The sequence below is a fragment of the Haematobia irritans genome, chromosome 1 (genome assembly GCF_050003625.1).
Source record: "Haematobia irritans isolate KBUSLIRL chromosome 1, ASM5000362v1, whole genome shotgun sequence".
Taxonomy (NCBI): Eukaryota; Metazoa; Arthropoda; class Insecta; order Diptera; family Muscidae; genus Haematobia; species Haematobia irritans.
This window is the reverse complement of record NC_134397.1, coordinates 275,371,609-275,395,417: the sequence shown is the minus strand read 5'-3', so window position 1 is coordinate 275,395,417 and position 23,809 is coordinate 275,371,609. Positions and strand designations below refer to the sequence as shown.

At 36.7% G+C, this 23,809-nt stretch overlaps 1 protein-coding gene across 7 annotated transcripts in view; it reads right to left on the bottom strand.

The window, feature by feature from the left end:
* The window catches only part of CASK (peripheral plasma membrane protein CASK), a 444,900-nt gene that overhangs the window by 327,350 nt on the left and 93,741 nt on the right, over positions 1 to 23,809 (bottom strand). The gene's annotated exons all lie outside the window — the stretch shown is intronic.

Below are 23,809 nucleotides of genomic sequence, written 5' to 3'. Positions count from 1 at the left end.
CTGAATTTAAACGTCGTACAAGCAATGAAGATGGACCACGTAGTGGACGTCCAAAAAGAGCAACAACAAAAGAAATTGTAGCCAAAGTGCATGATATGGTATTAAATGATCGACGAATAAAAGTGCGTGAAATTGCTAATATCGAGGGCATCTCAAATGATCGAGTCCATTTAATTTTGCATGAAGAATTAACATACAGATGAAAAAGCTTTCTGCAAGATGGGTGACGCATTTGTTAACAGTCGATCAAAAACGCATAAGAATGAACATTTCTCAAGCTTGTTTGGATCGAAATAATTAAGCGAAATAAAATGGATTTTAAGCGTCGTTTCCACCATTATACTCCAGAGACAAAAGAACAATCCAAACAATGGACTGAAGCTGGAGGAAGTGCCCCAAAGAAGGCAAAAACAATTCAATCGGCTGGTAAGGTTATGGCAACGGTTTTTTGGGACTCCAAAGGTATTTTATTGATTGACTATCTGCAAAAGGTTAAAACAATAAATTCAGAGTACTATTGCAACCTTTTGGATCAATTAAATGTACAAAGTCGAGAAAAACGTCCTGGCTTGCAACACAAAAAAAATATTTTTCATCAAGACAACGCACCAGCGCACAAGAGTGTTTTAACAATGGCTAAAATCAAAGAATTAAAGTACGAGTTGCTTGACCACCCAGCTTATTCTCCTGATTTAGCTCCCAGTGACTTTTACTTGTTCCCAAAATCTTAAAAAATTCCTTGCTGGCAAGCGTTTTACCTCAAATGAAGTTGCAATTACAGTTGTAAACCACTATTTTGAAGACCTTGAGGAAAACTATTTTAACCAAGGGATAGAATTGCTAGAAAAGCGCTGGACTAAGTGTATTGACGTTTCAGGAGATTATATTGAAAAAGAAAAATATTTTTGAAAAACTAACTATTCTTTCATTGATAGGCTAAGAAGTTTCCGAACCGCCCTCGTATATGGGGGCTATACCAACACATGGACCAATTCTCACCATTTTTGACACACATCTTAAAGGTCCTCAAATACCTCTAAAATTCAAATTTAAAATAATATTTTGCTTTCGACCATAAGTGGAAAGTATTTAACATGGGTCATGAGAAAAGCAAACACTTTTTTAAAATTAATTGAATTATTATTGTTGTTTTGATTTCAAGTGTTGCGCCTATTAGTACTCGTGGAAAAATGTTGTTTGGTAATTGAATGAATTCATTATTATTTCTAAGCATAAGATGGTACAGGCGGTAATAACATAAGGACTTTTCACCTCCACAAATTTCCGTTGTGATATTTTTCTTACATAGTTTTCCAATATGTAGGGTTAAGTTATCCAGGACGCCCTCCCTATCGTCTTCGTAAACATAAAAAACATATCAGATACTATTTTTTTTTTAATCGAAAATAAAGACTTTTTCTTGATGTATGTCTATTTCTATTATCGTACCCGTTGTACCTCTATTCAAGTCACTACCGAAGATAATGGTCTTTGGTTATTTCCGTGATATACATGAATTGATTTGTTATAGTCGCTCTATTATTCTTTTTTTTTGTCCCTTGTTTCCGGACGTAAAAAAAAAAACTTCACTTCACCATTCTCTATGATTCGATGAGAGTGGAGAGGTGGGGGTACCGGGTGTTGCTGTAATCAAAGAACCATAACCATATGGTTTCATTGGTAACCAGAGAAAGGAAAGGCAAGGATTTCTTTGTTTGATGAAGGTTATCAACAGAGATTTTTTTTGTTTTTTGTGTTTGCTCTCGTCTTCTTGTCAAGTTTTTTTTTTCAAGCATTTTTTTTATTCATTTCGATTTATTTCGATTTTCTTTTGTTTTGTTATCGGCAATACTTTGTGCGTGCGTGCGTGCGTAATTCCTGGATCTTTTAGTTCTCTTTGCTTTTGGCCTCAAAAAGGAATTTCAAGAAGCATTTGTAGTTTCTTTTTTATGGTTTCATTTACATTTCCGTTTCCTATTTGTTTTTTTTTTTTCATCCACTAAAACTCAAAGGAATTACAAAAATGTAAAAGCATGAACAGGGTTCTGTGCAAATATTTCACCTACCACTTTCACTTGATTAATAAATTTGTAGTTATATTTCTATGAAAATTCAATAGGATTGGATTTTGTCAGCTAGTAGATATCCCAAAGATTTCAATTATTGTCATATGGGTTAAACGGAACTCAATCATAAGTTAAATCCACATTCAATCAGAAGTTGTATATGTAAAAACAAACCTAGACCCAATATAAAGGGTGGTTAAATTGTAAGGGCCGATGTTGAATGTGAACCACACCTAAACGCCAAGTTTTTTCCGGATTTTGTTTGACATTTCTCTATTTCAGACTTACTCAATTTGAACCCTGGAGAGATACACAATCCAACAACGTGTTAAATGGTTCCAAGAAATGGCAACCGTGGATGATCAATTTTCGAAGAAATTCATCTTCAGTGTGAGGCACATTTTCACCTCAGTGGATTCGTCAATAAACAAAATTGCCGCATTTGGGCGAATGAGAATCCAAGAGTGATTGTCGAATTGTCAGGCAGTTACTGTGAATGGTGTTCGCTATCGTGAGATGATAACGAACTTTTCATGGCCCGAATTGGAAGATATGGATGTGGACGATATGTGGTTTCAGCAGGACGGTGCCACTTGCCACACAGCTAACGAAACAATGGCTCTTTTGCGCAACAAATTCGATGGCCGTGTTATCCCACGTAAGGGCGATGATAATTGGCCGCCAAGATCATGTGATTTGACACCGTTGGACTTTTTCTTTGGGGTTATTTGAAAAGGTGTACGTCAATAAGCCAGCAACAATTCAAGAGCTAAAGGATGAGATAATTTGGCACATTAACGGCATAGAACCTCCATTATGACTCAGCGTCATCGAAAATTTGGACCATCGGATGAAGGTGTGCCACCGAGGTCGCGGCGCCCATTTGGCCGATATCTTGTTCCATACATAATTGAATAATACCAATATACCATAATAAAATAAAATTACAATAATTTCCTAAATAGTTTGTGTTTTATTCAAAATCAACATCGGCCCTGGAAATTTTAACCACCCTTTATAAACAAACAAAAAATGTCTAATGCAAGTATCAGCTTAACTTACATTTGTTCGTGATATTTTTCAAATGAAATAAAATATAATCCACTACTAAGAAAATATGTGATTCACAAAGTTGGGTTAAGGTCCCACATTACATTTTCTCGAAAAAAAAACATTTGATCTAATTCTTTAAAATAAAGATATTTCAATTTAAAAAAATTAGAATCAGTGATTGAATTTTTTCATTCAAGTTAGAACTCTGATCTTTCAAATTTGTGTCCATTCGTTAATGTGGTATGTCTTTGAATTAAGGCCAATTTCTCTTAATATAAGAAAAACATTTCGTAGTTAAAAAAAAAAAAAAAAACATATTTTCCAAATTAACAGGTTGGCTGATAAGTCTCCGGGCTGACACATAGATGGCGTCGCTAGTATTAAATGCATATTATTTTTATATAGTACCAACCTTCAAATGATTCGTGTCAAAATTTGACGTCTGTAAGTCAATTAGTTTGTGAGATAGAGCGTCTTTTGTGAAGCAACTTTTGTTATTGTGAAAAAAATGTAAAAAAAGGAATTTCGTATTTTGATAAAATACTGTTTTCTGAAGGGAAAAAATACGGTGGAAGCAAAAACTTGGCTTGATAATGAGTTTCCGGACTCTGCCCCAGGGAAATCAACAATAATTGATTGGTATGCAAACTTCAAGCGTGGTGAAATGAGCACGGAGGACGGTGAACGCAGTGGACGCCCGAAAGATGTGGTTACCGACGAAAACATCAAAAAATCCACAAAATGATTTTGAATGACCGAAAGAGGTGGTTACCGACGAAAACATCAAAAAATCCACAAAATGATTTTGAATGACCGTAAAATTAAGTTGATCGAGATCGCAGAGGCCTTAAAGATATCAAAGGAACGTGTTGGTCATATCATTCATCAATATTTGGATATGCGGAAGCTCTATGGGTGCCGCGCGAGCTCACATTTGACCAAAAACAACAACGTGTTGATGATTCTGGGCGGTGTTTGCAGCTGTTAACTCGTAATACACCCGAGTTTTTCCATCGATATGTGACAATGGATGAAACATGGCTCCATCACTACACTCCTGAGCCCAATCGACAGTCGGCTGAGTGGACAGCGACCGGTGAACCGTCTCCGAAAAGTCCGCTGGCAAACCGAGGCCATTAGGTTTTTTGGGATGCGCATGGAATAATTTTTATCGATTATCTTGAGAAGGGAAAACCCATCAACAGTGACTATTATATGGCGTTATTGGAGCGTTTGAAGGTCGAAATCGCCGCAAAACGGCCCCATATGAAGAAGAAAAAAGTGTTGTTCCACCAAGACAACGCACCGTGCCACAAGTCATTGAGAACGATGGCAAAAATTCATGAATTGGGCTTCGAATTGCTTCCCCACCCACCGTATTCTCCAGATCTGGCCCCCACCAAGACAACGCACCGTGCCACAAGTCATTGAGAACGATGGCAAAAATTCATGAATTGTGCTTCGAATTGCTTCCCCACCCACCGTATTCTCCAGATCTGGCCCCCAGCGACTTTTTCTTGTTCTCAGACCTCAAAAGGATGCTCGCAGGGAAAAAATTTGGCTGCAATGAAGAGGTGATCGCCGAAACTGAGGCCTATTTTGAGGCAAAACCGAAGGAGTACTACCAAAATGATATCAAAAAATTAGAAGGTCGTTATAATCGTTGTATCGCTCATGAAGAGAACTATGTTGAATAATAAAAAAGAATTTTGACAAAAAAAGTGTTTTTATTTGTTAGACCGGGGACTGTTATCTTTGGATATATATATATATATATATATATATATATATATATATATATATATATATATATATATATATATATATATATATATATATATATATATATATATATATATATATATATATATATATATATATATATATATATATATATATATATAGTATGGAGTATGGATCTCTTGGGAATCGGCTGAGCCCTATTCTCTGTTCATAGGAAACAGTCCCACGCAAAAAGCAAATATGATGCCAATATAGTTGATGCAAATATAGTTGCCACCATTGTTGAATACCAACATGCGACAAAAGGCCCCACTTGAAAAAGAAGCACATTTGAAATATTGGAATTTATTTTGATAATCCAAACGGCTGCAATAGTAAAATGAAGCTACTCTCACAAAAACATAGAAATTTGGTGTTGTTGTTTTCCATATAATTTTTTTTTTTGGGTCCTACTTAATTTATGCTTTGGGACTAATTTTCATGGGGTCCAAATTCATAGCGCCCATTTTGTGGACTTTTAAGAAACAATGTAATTCAGTCTTCGATTGTATTTTATATTTATTGTTAAATTTCACCCACAAAAATAAAATTCTTCAAACTTGAAAAAAAAAATGCATGTTGTAAAATTTTAAAATTTCTGCGTTTCATATTAAAAAAAAATAATTGAAAAAATTAAGGTTGATTTTTAAAAAATAAAAAAACAACAACAAAAATAAGCCTTCAAATTGGCTCCAAGATGGGCGAAGAAGTAAAAAAAAAACTTTTATTTTTTTAAATGAAAGTAAATGTAGTACTAAGTCGAAGACGAAGAATTGAAAATTACAGACATATTTTTTGTAACAAAAAAAAAATAGGCTGAGAAAATTTTTTTTCAAGGCTGCAGTGGCTTGTCTACTTGCGGCACATCCATTGGTAAAAATCTCGGTTTTATATAGACAAGATTCAAAAGAACAATATTTAGCCTGTAATTTTTCTATCTGTTTTATATCATCCCCCTGTGCAATCAGACATTTTCGTTCGCTTTATTTGGGAGATATGTGAAGATGAGAAAATTTCGCATATTTCTTAACTTTGGCAGAAATTTAAAAAAAATATATATATCCATAAAATTTTCACTTCGAAACAATTCATCTTAGATAAAGGACCTTCTATAATTACATTCCTTAGTATATTTGTTATGCACGTATTTCTCGTTACTGTTTTACATAGACACCCCAACTTATAAGTATTATTAATAGAATTATTATACCCTCCACCATAGAATGGGGGCTATATTAACTTTGCCATTCCGTTTGTAACACATCAAAATATTGCTCTAAGACCCAATAAAGTATATACATTCTGGGTCGTGGTGAAATTCTGAGTCGATCTAAGCATGTCCGTCCGTCTGCTGAAATCACACTAACGTCCGAACGAAACAAGCTATCGACTTGAAACTTGGCACAAGTAAAGGGTGATTTGTTAAGAGCTTGATAACTTTTTTAAAAAAAAAACGCATAAAATTTGCAAAATCTCATCGGTTCTTTATTTGAAACGTTAGATTGGTCCATGACATTTACTTTTTGAAGATAATTTCATTTAAATGTTGACCGCGGCTGCGTCTTAGGTGGTCCATTCGGAAAGTCCAATTTTGGGCAACTTTTTCGAGCATTTCGGCCGGAATAGCCCGAATTTCTTCGGAAATGTTGTCTTCCAAAGCTGGAATAGTTGCTGGCTTATTTCTGTAGACTTTATACTTGACGTAGCCCCACAAAAAATAGTCTAAAGGCGTCAAATCGCATGATCTTGGTGGCCAACTTACCGGTCCATTTCTTGAGATGAATTGTTCTCCGAAGTTTTCCCTCAAAATGGCCATAGAATCGCGAGCTGTGTGGCATGTAGCGCCATCTTGTTGAAACCACATGTCAACCAAGTTCAGTTCTTCCATTTTTGGCAACAAAAAGTTTGTTAGCATCGAACGATAGCGATCGCCATTCACCGTAACGTTGCGTCCAACAGCATCTTTGAAAAAATACGGTCCAATGATTCCACCAGCGTACAAACCACACCAAACAGTGCATTTTTCGGGATGCATGGGCAGTTCTTGAACGGCTTCTGGTTGCTCTTCACTCCAAATGCGGCAATTTTGCTTATTTACGTAGCCATTCAACCAGAAATGAGCCTCATCGCTGAACAAAATTTGTCGATAAAAAAGCGGATTTTCTGCCAACTTTTCTAGGGCCCATTCACTGAAAATTCGACGTTGTGGCTCGTTAGTAAGTCTATTCATGATGAAATGTCAAAGCATACTGAGCATCTTTCTCTTTGACACCATGTCTGAAATCCCACGTGATCTGTCAAATACTAATGCATGAAAATCCTAACCTCAAAAGAATCACCCTTTAGTTGTTATTGATGTAGGTCGGATGGTATTGCAAATGGGCCATATCGGTCCACTTTTATGTATAGCCCCCATATAAACGAACCCCCCGGTTTGGCTTGCGGATCCTCTAAGAGAAGCAAATTTCATCCGATCCGGCTAAAATTTGGTATGTGGTGTTAGTATATGGTCTCTAACAACCATGCAAAAATTGGTCCACATCGGTCCATAAACCCCCGGTTTGGCTTGCGGATCCTCTAAGAGAAGCAAATTTCATCCGATCCGGGTGAAATTTGGTACATGGTGGTCGTATATTGTTTCTAACAACCATGCGAAAATTGGTCCACATCGGTCCATAATTATATATAGCCCCCATATAAGCCGATCCCCAGATTTGACCTCCAGTGCCTTTTTGAGAAGCAAAATTCATCCGAACTGATTGAAATTTAGTACGTGGTGTTAGTATATGGTATCTAACAACCATGCAGGAATTGGTCCGTATCAGTCCATAATTATATAAAGCCCGCCCCCCCCCCCCCCCCCCCCGCGTGCTTTAGGGAGAAGCAAAATTCATCCGATCTGGTTGAAATTTGGTACGTGGTGTTAGTATATGATATTTAACAACCATGCCAAAAGTGGTCCATATCGGTCCATAATCATATATAGCCCCCATATAAACCGATCCCAAGATTTGGTTTTGGATCCTCTTGGAAGAGCAATTTTCATTCGAGTCAATTGAAATTCGGTACATTGTGCTAGTATATGGCCGTTAACAACCATGCCTAACTAGGTCCATATCGGTCTATAGTTAATAGAGCCCTCAGATAAATCGATCCCCAACCACACAAAAATGGCTCCATATCAAGTTCATAATTGTATATAGCCCCCATATAAGCGACCCCCATATTTCAATTCTGGCTCTCTACGTACCGTGCAAAAGTTCATATCGTCCATATACCTCTTTGTCTAATATATACCACGTAAGGACTAACTCACAATTTAGAAAACGATGTTAAGAAGTTTTAAGATACCTTGCCATCGGTAAGTATTACCACAACCCAAGTAATTCGATTGTAGATGACAGTCTTTCGTAGAATTTTCTACGCAATCCATGGCGAAGGGTATATAAGATTCGGCCTGGCCGAACTTACGGCCGTATATACTTGTTATTATTTATATACCATGAGGTTCAAAAGAATCCAACCTATTGTTTTCAATCCATATCAAACAGAAATGAGGTAAATCACATTGACGAGGTGAAGTTCTTTAGGTAATATTTTATTTATTTGTTTCCTAAAATTCTGTGTACAACAAGTCCTACAAGGGGACTTGGTGGTCTTAAATAAAGACGAACATTTTCTAATTGTGTACGTGGCAATAAGTTCTTGGAAGTGTTTATGTATTTCAAAAGGATATACGATATAAAAAAATGGACAGTGGTAGGCGATTTTGTTGAGTTTCTATTATTATATTCAAATGGTCACACAAACGTATACGTATTATTAATGTTCATACGTCACGTGGTTCCAAACTAACAAATTTAATTGCCTGCTATCAATTTCTAAAAAAAGTAGATCCACGAGAATTGCATTCTTGTTTATATATATTTTTTATGATTTTATATATTATTAAATATATATTATATATTTTTAATAAAATAATGCAATAAATTTAATACAGTGATGTAGATTCAACAGTATATCGATTTTAATTTGATCTTCTTCATATGCAACCCCAACCTGTTTTTTCAAAAGGTTTACATTAAATCCCGTTTTCCAGTTTTGCTTAAAATGTTTTGAATTTCATAGATATGAGTGCCAGAGTATACATCGCATACATAAACTAATAATTGAAAGCACATTCACTGTAAACTGGTACAAATGGTCACATTTTATGTAGAGTATGACGGTGAATTCATTGGGCGAAGCGATATTTTGAAATTCAAAATTTAATTGGATTTCCAGTAACGAAATTACATTACAAGTAAATGTTAGCAAGGACACCAGAATGTATGAGTATTATTAATAGAATTATTTATACGCCAGAGGGTTCGAACGAATACATTTTATTGATATTCTATGAATATGGCCTAAAAAACAACTGTGTGTATTTTAAGGCTTTTTTTGACAACATTTGTACTACTGTGGAGTGAAAATAAAATTTTGATTTTCCTATAATCATTGTTAACAAAATTCCTATAAAAATTTGGTTTTCCACCTCTATACTATAAGTATCCTTAAGCTACGACATAATGTAATTAAAAAAAAAATCAACGAAAAACATAGAAATCAAATTTCAATTTTCCTGCAGCTGAATTTCGAAAGTAAAATCAAATTCATGGCGTAAAACACCTGCAAACGGAATGCTCAAAGTGGCGTAAATTAAAATCGAATGCCATGACCTACATCATAGTCAGATCTGTCATCATCATGATAAGTAAAGTAAATTAAAACCATCACCACTTGAAATATCAGTCAATTGGAAAACGTTGATTTCAACTATCAATTCTCTTTGAGAGTAGCAAACAAATATGGGTGTTGATTGCAACGATTATCGTTAAGGAAGTGAGCGAAATAACCTCCCTTTCGTCCTGCCCTGGGAATGGATGGTGCGGTTTAGCAAATGCTTTCAGAAGTTATTGCACCAAGTTGGAATGCATATAAAACAGCCTCTTGCATTTTTAATTTCAATATTTTTCCAATACAATCAAAACAATTTTCTGTATGTGTGAGAGTCTCGAGGCATTATTGCAGTATGCGTGTGTGTGTTAGTAAGCACTGCTCAATTGGTGCGGAAAAGTGTGGCGGAAACCAATCGACGTACAAACAGGAAAACCAAAAAAAAAAAAACAAACATACCATCGAAAGGGTGCGGCGTACAATGACCACATCTTTGAATCGTTCGGTTGGTTAGTTAGTTTCAATTGCGCCACGAGAACATATGACTTAGTTCGACAGAATTCGTTTTGGTTTCCATTTCTATTTCTGCAAGTGCCATTACCACTGTCATCACCGTTTACAGAATCCCATGCATTGTTCTCATGCTGTTTTCAATTTATATTTTTGTTATCCTATTTTGGTTGCTGGTGCTGGTGTTGTTCTCATTTCTCGAATGGGCCTCTAGGCGAAAATCACTTCTAACAGCGATACAATAAATATTCGGTAGTTAACGCGCGCGTTTTTTCTATTTCTCACAAGTAGTGTCGAGGGTCCAGTTTTTTCCACGTGACTTGGCCGTATGTTGAAAATAAATCATATTTATAATTTAAAGGATTTTTTTATGAACACACAAGAGCACTGAAATAGATATACACACTCACACATCCACGGATGCTTATAATGAAACCACTTGGCTATGCTCACAACCGGACATACGCGAGATCACGACTAGGACGGCAAGAAAGTGTGCAAACAATGTGTTCAGAGGGCATGAATTATTTTTGAAGGGATGTAGAGATTGCACGCTATCACAAATTCGACGATTCGTCCTCAAACAGGGGTGCGAGGTGGAAAATATCGCGACGATTTTAAATGATGATGCGAACCATGTAAATGTTGCAAGTTGACTTGTTGTTGGTCATACACAGAGCATACTATAAAAATGCAATGGACTCTCTCCTCTGCCACCTCTTGGTTCTGCCAGGCCCATAGACCAGATATCCCTGGCTTGCATGTCTTATGTGGCTTCAAAATTGTTTTTGCTTGCACTTAGATCGTGGGGTGCTGCAGAAACAAACAAAAAAAACACACAAAAACCAAACATCAGCAGCGCCAGTGGCAGATGCTGGCAGCAGCCAGCTTCACCGTTATGGCCAGCCAATAGCTCAGAAAACCCAAGGAAAATATAGAAAACATACACACACACCCACATAATTGCAGTTGCCGCTGCCGTATGCATCTCAAATGAGCCTAGAATTTATCTATGAACAAGTCGTCGCATTCACTGTCTGCCACCACCCGTAGCCCTTGACTCGAAAAAGCCATATTCCCTTATCACTCGTTCTCACTGCATGGACATTCACTCGAGAGGCAGAAATCGAATCATGGATACACAGCATCCAAATGCACACAGACAAAACCTTAATATCCAGCAGTGCATATTCATTGAGACCATAAAATGGAGAGAAAAAACAAACAGAATTGAGCCCAAGACTCAATGAGAATCAATGGGAGTAGAAGAAAAAAGAAAGCGAGAGAGAGAGCAAGAGAGCGATAAGAGCATAAAACAAGGGGCAATAGACAAACAAAATGAACCTCATTTATATTCAGCTACAGCTTATGATTTAGCACACTTCCCTCCCAACACACACACACACACACCAGACCTCGACCCCCTCCCCCGTGCCATCACTGCTCATTCATTTCGAACAAGGATAGGTTTGACAATATGGTATCATCAGCTGCACAGAACTAAATTGTGGCATCGACCAAAACACATTGAAATGCATATACACGCACATCATTACTATTACAGGGAAATTGTTACTTTGTGTCTCCCAGCCCCCACTATCCCCTTCTCGCCCAGCAAATGTCATTTCGTCAGTGTGTCCGGGATAACGTTGTTTGGTGACTCTGTCAGTTTTTAGAAATTTCGTTATGTTGATACTCACACACACGCATACTGACTCACTCTATCGTATTCTCATATCAGCAACTGAAAGGACAACAAATGAATGGCATTGCAGTGGAAGGAATGCTGTCAGAATTCTCAGTATACGATGAGTCTGTCTTTGAAATGGAAAAAAGGAAAACAGGAAAAAACAATGACACTTGCAATAGAAAGTAACCGAAATAATGCGATGCAAATTTATGAACGTGAGAATGCGATCATAGATGAAAGGTTAATGCTTAAACGGCACAATTACAACAGTAACTGTAGGAGGTAACCATGTTCGAGCATGAAGAAGGCCAATAATCTTGGCATTGCACAAAAGGGAAGGGGTCAAAAAACAAAAACTACATTAAAAACACATTATGCGATATATGAAGAACTTGGACTGTGTACGGAAAAAATTGGAACTATCAATCAAGAAATTTTGCTGGTACTAAGAATGTTTGACGAAAACTTTCTCCATTACTAACATTATAGAATAATTGAAAAAAGTACATCCAATCATTGGAATATACAAGAATATCGGTTAGGTTAGATGTAGGACAAGGGATTGCACATAAATCAAGGCATGATATGTTTTTCTGTGTTGTATATTAGCTTTTCTACTAACACACATACAATTTTTTCCTGATTTAATCACGAAATTAATTGATCCAATTAATTTTTTTTAAGTGAAATGTCTTCAATCACGAAAATGATAGTTTCAATCACAGTATTAAATGGGCATAAAAAATAATTGATTTGATTTGAAAATTTTAATAAAATTTGTCTAAATTAACATTTAGACTTATTCTAAAAATATTATGTTCTTAATATTTTGAATTAAACGTAATATGAATTATTGTGAATTTAAAAAAATGTATCTTTGAAATCCTAAAACCCATCGAAATTACCAAATACTTTAGAGTTATTGTGAATTATCATTTAATATTAAAATTAAAAATATTATATGTATGTAGGTTTCGTGGTAGGCTTAAAGACCTACAAACGTTCTATTGCCTTTTATATCTCAAACGGTGAGCATATTTGAATAAACCCACAAAACCCACAAATTGTAACTCTCGATTTTTATTTCCACTTCTCGGTTTTGCTACATGTCATAATTTCTCATTTATCGAGAAATTATGACAATTGATTAACATCCACAACTCTCCTATTGTTAAGGTAACCTCCTGCTGCTCCTCTAGCCCGCATCATACAGTCCACAATATTTACTCCCGGATTACGTGTCCACTCATTTCTGTGCCCAGCATCAACGTCGCAAATTCCCCTTTACTCCATTTTTTAAACAAAATTTTTAATTGACTCAATTAAAATTTTAATTGATTGTAAAACTCAATCAATTTCTTGAATTAGAAACGTGACCATTTTCACCCAGCAAAAAGTTCTTCCAAAGGCACAACTTTAAAAGCACTTCCAGAAGATGCACTCCCAATGATGTTCTTTATTTTAACTACCCAGGAAGTTCTTTTAATTCAATTTTTTATATCTTGTTTTTTTTTTTTTTTTAATACTTTTAATGGGTAATTTTAACTTCAGTGCAACGGCTGTTGAAATGTTCCACTTCCGTCCTATGACAAGCGCATGTTAAATTCATCGCTAGTGTGTCAATTTTGCACCACTTCCGGATCCAAAAAGAACATTATCATTACTTTTTGGCGACGCTTTTTTTGCTGGGCAATTACATTCTTATCTGACTTTGTGTTTTTAGTTTGATTAAAAAATTAATTGTTTGAAATAATTTTTTATGTAAAATAAAAATCCATCACTTTTTTAACTGACTTACGACCATTTTCATGTAGCTCCGTTAGGCTTTAGTTAACAGAAAGTAAATTGCAAATATCTTCTCTCCGGTTAACTTTAACTGAAAAATTTTTGTCAGTCAAGTTCCTAACTGGCGATAATACGGTTTAAAAGTTGGTTAGTTAACGGAACACTAACGGAGCTTTATGAAAATGGGGGTTAGTCTTTTGAGTTTGCTTCAATCAATTATTTTATCAATTATTTTTTTTTTAATTAAAAATGAAAAACTTTCAATCATTGACTTAATTAACTTAATGCTTCTATCTTAATTAAAAATGTTTATTGTATCAATTAATTTATTAATTTTCTCTTTCAATCAACTTTTTAATAGGAAATATTTTGGTGATATTTTTTCTGTAATGAAAATCAAAAAGTCGACATTCTATTTTCAGCATGAAATTTTCAATTCTTTTTCGTTAATTTTCAATAATTTTGGTCATTGTATAGCATCGATTAGTCGATATGACTCTAGATTATTTTTCCATATGCTCTCTGGAGAAGTAAAACTGTAGGAAATAAATTTTAATTCAGTAGTGAATTGATTTGAGGCATGGAAACTAACTACATTTCATTCGGTGTAAAAAAAGTTTGTTTGTGCAATTCACTCTCAATATGGCCAACATATGGCCAACAACTTTAGTTTTTGAAATATTATGCCCTTGGTGGGGCCACAAACACAAGAGTGCCACTTTTGAAAAGTCAACTTCTTAAGTTAAATTCAATTGTGATAGTTTTTCCATGCAAAACTATGGCAAATGTTAATTTCATGTTTTATTCCATTTTACACAAAAAGCTCCAAAGGACATTCTTATGCCGTGGCTCTAAATCTAAGGATTTGGTTTGCTCCACATTATAAAGCCTAAAGCCATAAAACATATGAGTGTACTCTTAGAGATGCCACATTGAATTTCGGATTTTCACTTTGTATGCTTGTGGAATGTATTTATATTGGAATTCTTTCCGCATCATATGATGAAATGGTTTGGAACGAATGGAATTTCATATGGAGAGAGAACAATTATTGGTAAAATTTATAGACCAATAACAGTTTTCTTAATAGATTTCTTTTAGTGTTGTGTGTAAAAGTTTTCTGATTTATTAACATTAACATTAAAATTGTTACCCTACACTAACAAAATTCGAGACCCCACCTAAATTTTATTATACAATATTAATGAGAAGTTTCTTTAAGATAAAGAATTTGTTTTTAATGGAAAGTCCAATTAAGTCATACCCCAGCAAAAAAAAATCATTCTTGTAGAAGCCAGGGAGCCACCGTTGTGCAATGGGAGCCACCGTGGTGCAATGGTTAGCATGCCCGCCTTGCATACACAAGGTCGTGGGTTCGATTCCTGTTTCGATCGAACACCAAAAAGTTTTTCAGCGGTGGATTATCCCACCTCAGTAATGCTGGTGACATTTCTGAGGGTTTCAAAGCTTCTCTAAGTGGTTTCACTGCAATGTGGAACGCCGTTCGGACTCGGCTATAAAAAGGAGATCCCTTGTCATTGAGCTTAACATGGAATCGGGCAGCACTCAGTGATAAGAGAGAAGTTCACCAATGTGGTATCACAATGGACTGAATAGTCTAAGTGAGCCTGATACATCGGGCTGACACCTAACCTAACCGTTGTGCAATGGTAAGCATGCCCGCCTTGCATACACAAGGTTGTGGGTTCGATTTCTGCTTCGACCGAACACCAAAAAGTTTTTCAACGGTGGATTATCCCACCTCAGTAATGCTGGTGACATTTCTGAGGGTTTCAAAGCTTCTCTAAGTGGTTTCACTGCAATGTGGAACGCCGTTCGGACTCGGCTATAAAAAGGAGATCCCTTGTCATTGAGCTTAACAAGGAATCGGGCAGCACTCAGTGATAAGAGAGAAGTTCACCAATATGGTATCACACTAGACTGAATAGTCTAAGTGAGTCTGATACATCGGGCTGCCACCTAACCTAACCTTTAGAAGCCAATAGTCAATAGTAAGCTCTACATCAGACTCTATCTTGCATTTTTATTTTCAATAATTCCTTCTATGATGCACAAAATAATCAAATAGTGAGGCTTTACGGATTGAATTGTTTGCAGTTGTAAACATATAATTGATTCTGGTTCTTCGATTGGCAAGTAGTGCCATCAAATTTAATTTTCTCTGCTGCATTCGCATTTTGGAAATTTTTTTGCTGGATGTCTTTGAAGCTTTTGATTGCAAGAAATAATCCTTAAAATAAAATAATCTTGGATTAAATATAAACAAGCTTCAAATATTAATCAAGACTTGTTTTGAAGAATTGGCATTCCAATATGCAATCCCTAATTGCATATCGAAAATCTCGTCGGTATTCTTTGTGACTGAAGAGCCACTGGTTGGTTGGTTGGTTGGTAAAACAGACATATACTCATATTGGACACCACGACCATCATATTATTCCATACAAGTTTTTTGCATTTCCATACTCGATGGTGGTGTCCTTGTGCAATAAAACATTGTTCACAGATGTTTCCACTGAACCTGTTCAAGCTTATGCTTGAGCTCTTGCTCCCAAGTTCTTTCGCAAAAGTGGTGCAATAATCATGCATAAGTCGGACGAAAAAGAAAACAGGGACATAATTTTTGTGACATGTCTAAGGGTCAGTACAAAGGTTTCTCAACTCAATACAGAAGGTCTGTTTACGTATGCAAATTGGGTATGGTTGAATGGAAATAAAATGGAAAGAGTTTGAACATGAATGGCAATAATGCTATAACTAAGTGCAAAGACTAGATTTCCATAAAGTGCACCAAAAAAAAAAAAAAAAATAAAACCATTTTATTGAATAAATATGCAAGCAGAAAATGGAGTTAAGGGCGAAACAGATTATTTGCTTAAAATGGTTGCTATACATATTTCGTACAATAGGTTTGCAATCTCATTGGTAACATAGGCAATCGAACAATGTCCGTCCATCTGTCCATTATTATCACACTACTACAACGATGGAACATGGAATAAGTTTAATATTCTGTTTGTACACAAGGTCGTGGGTTCGATTCCTGCTTAGACCGAACACCAAAAAGTTTTTCATCGGCGGATTATCCCACCTCAGTAATGCTGGTGACATTTCTGAGGGTTTCAAAACTTCTCTAAATGGTTTCACTGCAATGTGGAACGCTGTTCGGACTCGGCTATAAAAACGAGGTCCCTTGTCATTGAGCTTAATATGGAATCGACCAGCACTCAATGATAAGAGAAAAGTTCACCAATGTGGTATCACAATGGACTGAATAGTCTAAGTGAGCCTGATACATCGGGCTGCCACCTAACCTGAAGGAAATTCAGAGACGATATAACCTGTCCATCTGTCCACCTGTCACTACACAATTGTCACCAGCTTTACTGAGGTGGGATAATCCACCGCCAAAAAGCTTTTTGGTGTTCGGTCGAAGCAGGAATCGAAGCCACGACCTTGTGTATGCAAGGCGGGCGGGCATGCTAACCATAGCACCACGGTGGCTACCCCATATAAACCGATCCCCGATTTGGGGTCTTGATATCTAGACACTGCAATTATTATCAAATTTAAAATCTGGAAGTATTTGGGGTCCATCGCCAATATGATGTGTATAGGTGCAATGTACATATCCGTATATGAAAGTTCGTTTCAGCGCCACCTATATGTGAGTTATATACGAACACATTTTTTTTGCGATATAATCGTCCATAGAAATTGGCATAAAGTGGCCAAACGGGAAGAGATAGAAAAGCCAAATTTTAACCAAAGATAAACTGATACGATTGCTTTCGATTGGAAACAACAGGTTGGCTGATAAGTCCCCGGTCTGACACATAGATGGCGTCGCTAGTATTAAATGCATATTATTTTTGGATAGTACCAACCTTCAAATGATTCGTGTCAAAATTTGACGTCTGTAAGTCAATTAGTTTGTGATATAGAGCGTCTTTTGTAAAGCAACTTTTGTTATTGTGAAAAAAATGGAAAACAAGGAATTTCGTGTTTTGATAAAATACTGTTTTCTGAAGGGAAAAAATATGGTGGAAGCAAAAACTTGGCTTGATAATGAGTTTCCGGACTCCGCCCCAAGGAAATCAACAATAATTGATTGGTATGCAAAATTCAAGCGTGGTGAAATGAGCACGGAGGACGGTGAACGCAGTGGACACCCGAAAGAGGTTGTTACCGACGAAAACATCAAAAAAATCCACAAAATGATTTTGAATGACCGTAAAATGAAGTTGATCGAGATAGCAGAGGCCTTAAAGATATCGAAGGAACGTGTTGGTCATATCATTCATCAATATTTGGATATGCGGAAGCTCTGTGCAAAATGGGTGCCGCGCGAGCTCACATTTGACCAAAAACAACAACGTGTTAATGATTCTGAGCGGTGTTTGCAGCTGTTAACTCGTAATACACCCGAGTTTTTCTGTCGATATGTGACAATGGATGAAACATGGCTCCATCACTACACTCCTGAGTCCAATCAACAGTCGGCTGAGTGGACAGCGACCGGTGAACCGTATCCGAAGCGTGGAAAGACTCAAAAGTCCGCTGGCAAAGTAATGGCCTCTGTTTTTTGGGATGCGCATGGAATAATTTTTATCAATTATCTTGAGAAGGGAAAAACCATCAACAGTGACTATTATATGGCGTTATTGGAGCGTTTGAAGGTCGAAATCGCGGCAAAACGGCCCCATATGAAGAAGAAAAAAGTTTTGTTCCACCAAGACAACGCATCGTGCCACAAGTCATTGAGAACGATGGCAAAAATGCATGAATTGGGCTTCGAATTGCTTCCCCACCCACCGTATTCTCCAGATCTGGCCCCCAGCGACTTTTTCTTGTTCTCGGACTTCAAAAGGATGCTCGCAGGGAAAAAATTTGGCTGCAATGAAGAGGTGATCACCGAAACTGAGGCCTATTTGGAGGCAAAACCGAAGGAGTACTACCATAATGGTATCAAACAATTGGAAGGTCGTTATAATCGTTGTGTCGCTCTTGAAGGGAACTATGTTGAATAATAAAAACGAATTTTGATATCTAGTGTGACAGAGGAATATTAATTAATTTGAAAAGATTTTTTTATTCTCAAAAGCAAAGCAAGGAAAACTAGATGAAAAAGTATTTTTAAATATAAAGTATAAATAGTGCAAGTAGTATATATTCCCACAATGGTGTTCCAGATTTATATGTGAAAGATAGATTTTTTAGTGCTCTATCCTATGGTAAAAACGGATATTGCAAAATGTGTTTGGGAGTCTCAATATATGGCTTGGAAAAAAGTGGAGGCACTGCTGCTGGAGAGAAAAGTGACCACTGTGGCCCATCTTTTTCCATTTGGCCACAATGGTCACTTTTCTCTTGAGGTGCAGTGCCACCACTTTTTTCCAAGCCATATATTGAGACTCCCAAACACATTTAGCTGTATTCGTTTTTACCATAGGATAGAACAGATCTATCTTTCACATATAAATCTGGGACCCCATCTTTTTCATTTGGCCACAGTGGTCACTTTTCTCTCCAGGAGCAGTGCCTCCACTTTTTTCCAAGCCATATATTGAGACTCCCAAACACATTGTGCAATATCCGTTTTTACCATCGGATAGAGCTCTAAAAGATCTATCTTTCAAATGGATCTTTTAGTGCTCTGTTCAAATCTGGAACACCATCTTTTTCCATTTATCTTTCACATATAAATCTATCTTTCACATATAAATCTGGAACCCCATCTTTTTCCATTTGACCACAGTGGTCACTTTTCTCTCTGTTTCGTATATGCAACATTACTGTGATTCGGAAGATTTCCGGCAAAAGGTTTTATTTCCAATGGAAAGCTATCGTTTCAGTTTATCTTTGGCTAAAATTTGGTTTTTCTATCACTCCCCGTTTGGCCAATTTATGCCAATTTCTATGGACGATTATATCGCAAAAAAAATTGTATTCGTATATAACTCATTTTGCTACATATAGGTGGCGCTGAAACGAATTTTCATATACGGATTTATTTTCCCTTACATATCGGTCCATGTGTTAAATCTTTTTTTTTTTAACAAAATAAAATCATGAGTCCGTTTCTAGTCCAAAAACTCCATTTGCACTATATTGTATGGCATTGAATAAAGAGGAGCAAAGTTTACCTTTTCAAATTGTGATGATTTGGTGTGTGTGTGTGTTTTTTTTTTATAAAATAAAAATGCCAACTAAATACAAATCGATGATTTGAGTTTGGCAAAGGAAAAGAGATATGCTTGCAAATTTGTTTAGGCAGTAGCCGACTATTAAACCGTTTTTCGGAAGGTTCAAGTGTATTTCACTTTGGGTTGAGTGAATTACCCGAATTTATTCTGATAATTGGTTGATAGTTTTGGTGCAAGTAGAGGATGCTGATGAGGAATGTGGTAATTCCGAAACAGCTGTACATCCAACCATCTTGCACTCTATAGGGCTTTGCCCAAATAAATTTGACAAGCATACTTTTCCTCTGTTGGTTAAGCTACACTTGTAGTTTAGTCAATGCATGACTTTAAGCTGAGATCAAAAACAACAATAACGATAAAATAAAAATAATTTCATTTAAACCATTATTATAGTTAACCGATTTGAAAAAAAAAAACAAAAACTACAAAAATCCGCAAATTTGTGGAAATTCCTGACCAAATCCCACAGTCCCCAATTCAGAAATTTCGTCCCTATCCACAAAAACATATCCCCCATGCTAGCAACACTGGGCGATTCTACAAAACAAGCAGCTAAAGAGGAAAAAATGGAAACTCAAACATTTTTCAAGGTCTTTAAAACGTACAAAATCAAACCTCGCATTCATACTTTTCGTTGGTGAAAATGATACTATTCCCCACCCTTGGCATGAAAATATTAATACAAACTTGTCTTCACCAAATAAATATTTCTTCTTCCCTACTCCTTCTTGTGGAATTTCATATAGAAAATGTGATAATCCCTTAGGATTTTATCTTACTTTTCACCAAAAAAAACACACACTGCCCATGAACTTTTATTGAAATAATAGCAAGAAGAAGAAATCTAAGCCATTTCCAATAAAAAAAACACAGTCTGGTGAATTAGCAAAGACCCCATCAGAAAGGGAAATCAATTCACAATTTACTCATCCAAACACACCAAAGAAGCAAAAAAAAAATGAAGTAAAACAGAAAATTCCAACATCAATATTTGTTCCACAATTAAAGATGATCACAATGTACACACACAGGCAGGCATACATCTACCATGGAGTACTTCCTTAAGCAAATATATGGGACTGTTATACATCTTCTTTATCCCTGATACAAATCCAGGCAGCATTAAAACCTTTGGCCAAAAACTTTGAACAGGGTTCATAGAAGGCAGGTGGTAGGTGATGCAGCAGGAAAATAGGTTATCTTAGGAGAAGCACCTCTGCAATGGTGGTGGAATGTTGGAAGGTTAGAAGCTTGCCTTTTGCTCCACCACCAACCCCCCCTGCTATTGGTTTTTGTTTTAACATTATCACCGTTTAGAGTGAACTGTGTCCTTTCAGATCTCTCTTGGGGAGTGTATATGTTGTAAAGGTCTACCGGCAAGTCATTGTCTATGGCTGCCAGAATCATGAGGACACATAAATGAGGCAGCTAGCTAGCTAGCTAGTGGGATATTATAGACTTGGGTCATTCATGCATGTGCTTTATTTTAGTTGTTAAGACCACTTACTTATCATCATTGGAGCAAGTAAAGTTATCCCCATGGATCAATTAAAAGAAAACATTTTCAACTTAAGTACTTGAAATCCTCAAACATTTATATGCCAAAATAGGCAAACAATCCACTATCTCTAGGAGAAGAAGAATCGCCAATGGGCTAGGAAAGAATATGAAGAAAGGCAAAAAAAAACAAATACTCAATAGAATACAAAACTAATAGACCGAATCCTCATTGCCTCCCAGCGTCATAAGAGGTAGGTGGGAATAGGTCTAGTCTAGCGAGAAAGCTATTACAAAAAAACATTAAAAAGTCCCAGTGAAAAGTTCATCAAGTGTTAGCACAATGAACTTGATAGTCAAAATAGGTCTGCAGCAAAAAGCAGTAATTTTATCTAGCTAAGGTTAGGAAGTCATGTTAGGTTAGGTTAGGTATAGTGGCAGCCCATTATTTGTTTGGCTCAATTAGACTTGTGATACCACATGTGGTGGATCAGGAGGCCCCTGTCCTCGAATTTTGTAACTGTAAGTCGAATCTTCTAACCCTAAGCAAGGCCTAGGAAACAAACTTTGTATCAGAGAAATTGCGTTTCTACGTTAATTAAACTTGCATTTTTATTTTTTGATCAAGAAATCATAGTGCTTCTGACAAAAATTGTTTTGTTGCAGTATAACGAATATCAGCTAATTTTATTTTTTCAGCGATAGACAGTGTCATCTTGAAATGATTCTTCAAAGTGGCTCAAAAAGTGTCATTCGCAATTAAAAAAGTGGCGCATATATTTCGAAAAAGACAATCTGTTTCGCAGAGTATCAGCTAATTCAAGTTTTTTTTTCAGACAGCATTGTCTTTGAATGATTCTATAAGATTTAAAGCTCAAAAAGTGTCTTTCACAATTACAAAAAAGTAAAGCGTATATTTCGAAAAAAGATGGCACAAAAAGTGTCACTCCTTCCCACTAAAGAATTCAGTTTATATTTCACATCACTTTTTTATGTGTTTATTTTCAATTGTTAAATTCAAAATTAACATAACAATCAATTCTTCTCACAGCCATAAAAATGACTCCTTGAAGTTGAAAGGGTTTCTAATGCGCTTTACAGGCTATCAGTTATTCCGGACGGAATGTCGGTGTTTGTAAAGAATCTGTGTAAAGAATCAGTGTGTCGGATCGATACGACTTGTCGGCGATGACTAAATAATCGGTAAATGTGTTATCGATCCCATAAACATGCATGTATCGATTATGCCTTCGGACTTAACTTATATTGTGGACAATATGTGGGATATGTTCGACAAGAGCAGTGTCGTCCGGAATAACTGATAGTCTGTAAAGCGCATTACAGGAGGTGTTGTTGTAGTATCACCCTGTATTTCAGTAGCAGTTAAACTTGGCTTTTATTCTTTAGCATTTAGAATACGACATAATTAAAAATGGAATGACATCAGTAAGATGGTACTGGCAGAATTGGACCCCAGATTAGATACCTGAGGGATATAACTGCGACACCGATGGATCAATGATGGGTGAGAGGATGGGACTGGGCATATGCGACACCGATGGATCAATGAAGGGTGAGAGGATGGGACTGGGCGTATGTGTGGAAGACCCATACACTGAGATTCTATTCCGATTACCGTACCACAGCACAATCCTGCAGGCAGAAGTGCGTGCCATAACGGACTGTATTAAGTGGTTCGGAAATAACACAAGGCCACACAACGTGAATCACAGCTTGCCGGAAGGCAATGGAGGCAATAGCAGACATTAGGGTTCGATCGCGAACCGTGTTGGAATGGAAAAGCATAATCAACGAATAATGGAAATACGGCGGTATCCGCATGATATGACATGCCGGAATAAGAGGAAACGTAAAGGCTATTGAACTGGCGATAAGAGCTAGGATACATGTGGGGAGTGAACTTTGAGAACCCGAAGCCAATAGAAGCAACGCGGTCAAAGTTGAAGAATGGGCACGGGAGACACATGAAGCGATGTGGACGACGAAAATATGAGGTGGGCCAGATAAAAAAGATTGGAGAGCGACTCAATGAGAATATGGCGACAGTCAGGAAGACCGTGGAAATAATGAGCGCACGAAGAGAAGGATTAGGTTATTAGGTTAAGTTAGGTCGCAGCCCGATGTATCAGGCTCACTTAGACTATTCAGTCCATTGTGATACCACATTGGTGAACTTCTCTCTTATCACTGAGTGCTGCCCGATTCCATGTTAAGATCAATAACAAGGGACCTCCATTTTATAGCCGAGTCCGAACGGCGTTCCACATTGCAGTGAAACCACTTAGGGAAGCTTTGAAACCCTCAGAAATATCACCAGCATTTCTGAGGTGGGATAATCCACCGCTGAAAAAAATTTTGGTGTTCGGTCGAAGCAGGAATCGAACCCACGACCTTGTGATTGCAAGGCGGGCATGCTAACCATTGCACCACGGTGGCTCCGAAGAGAAGGATTATGATCA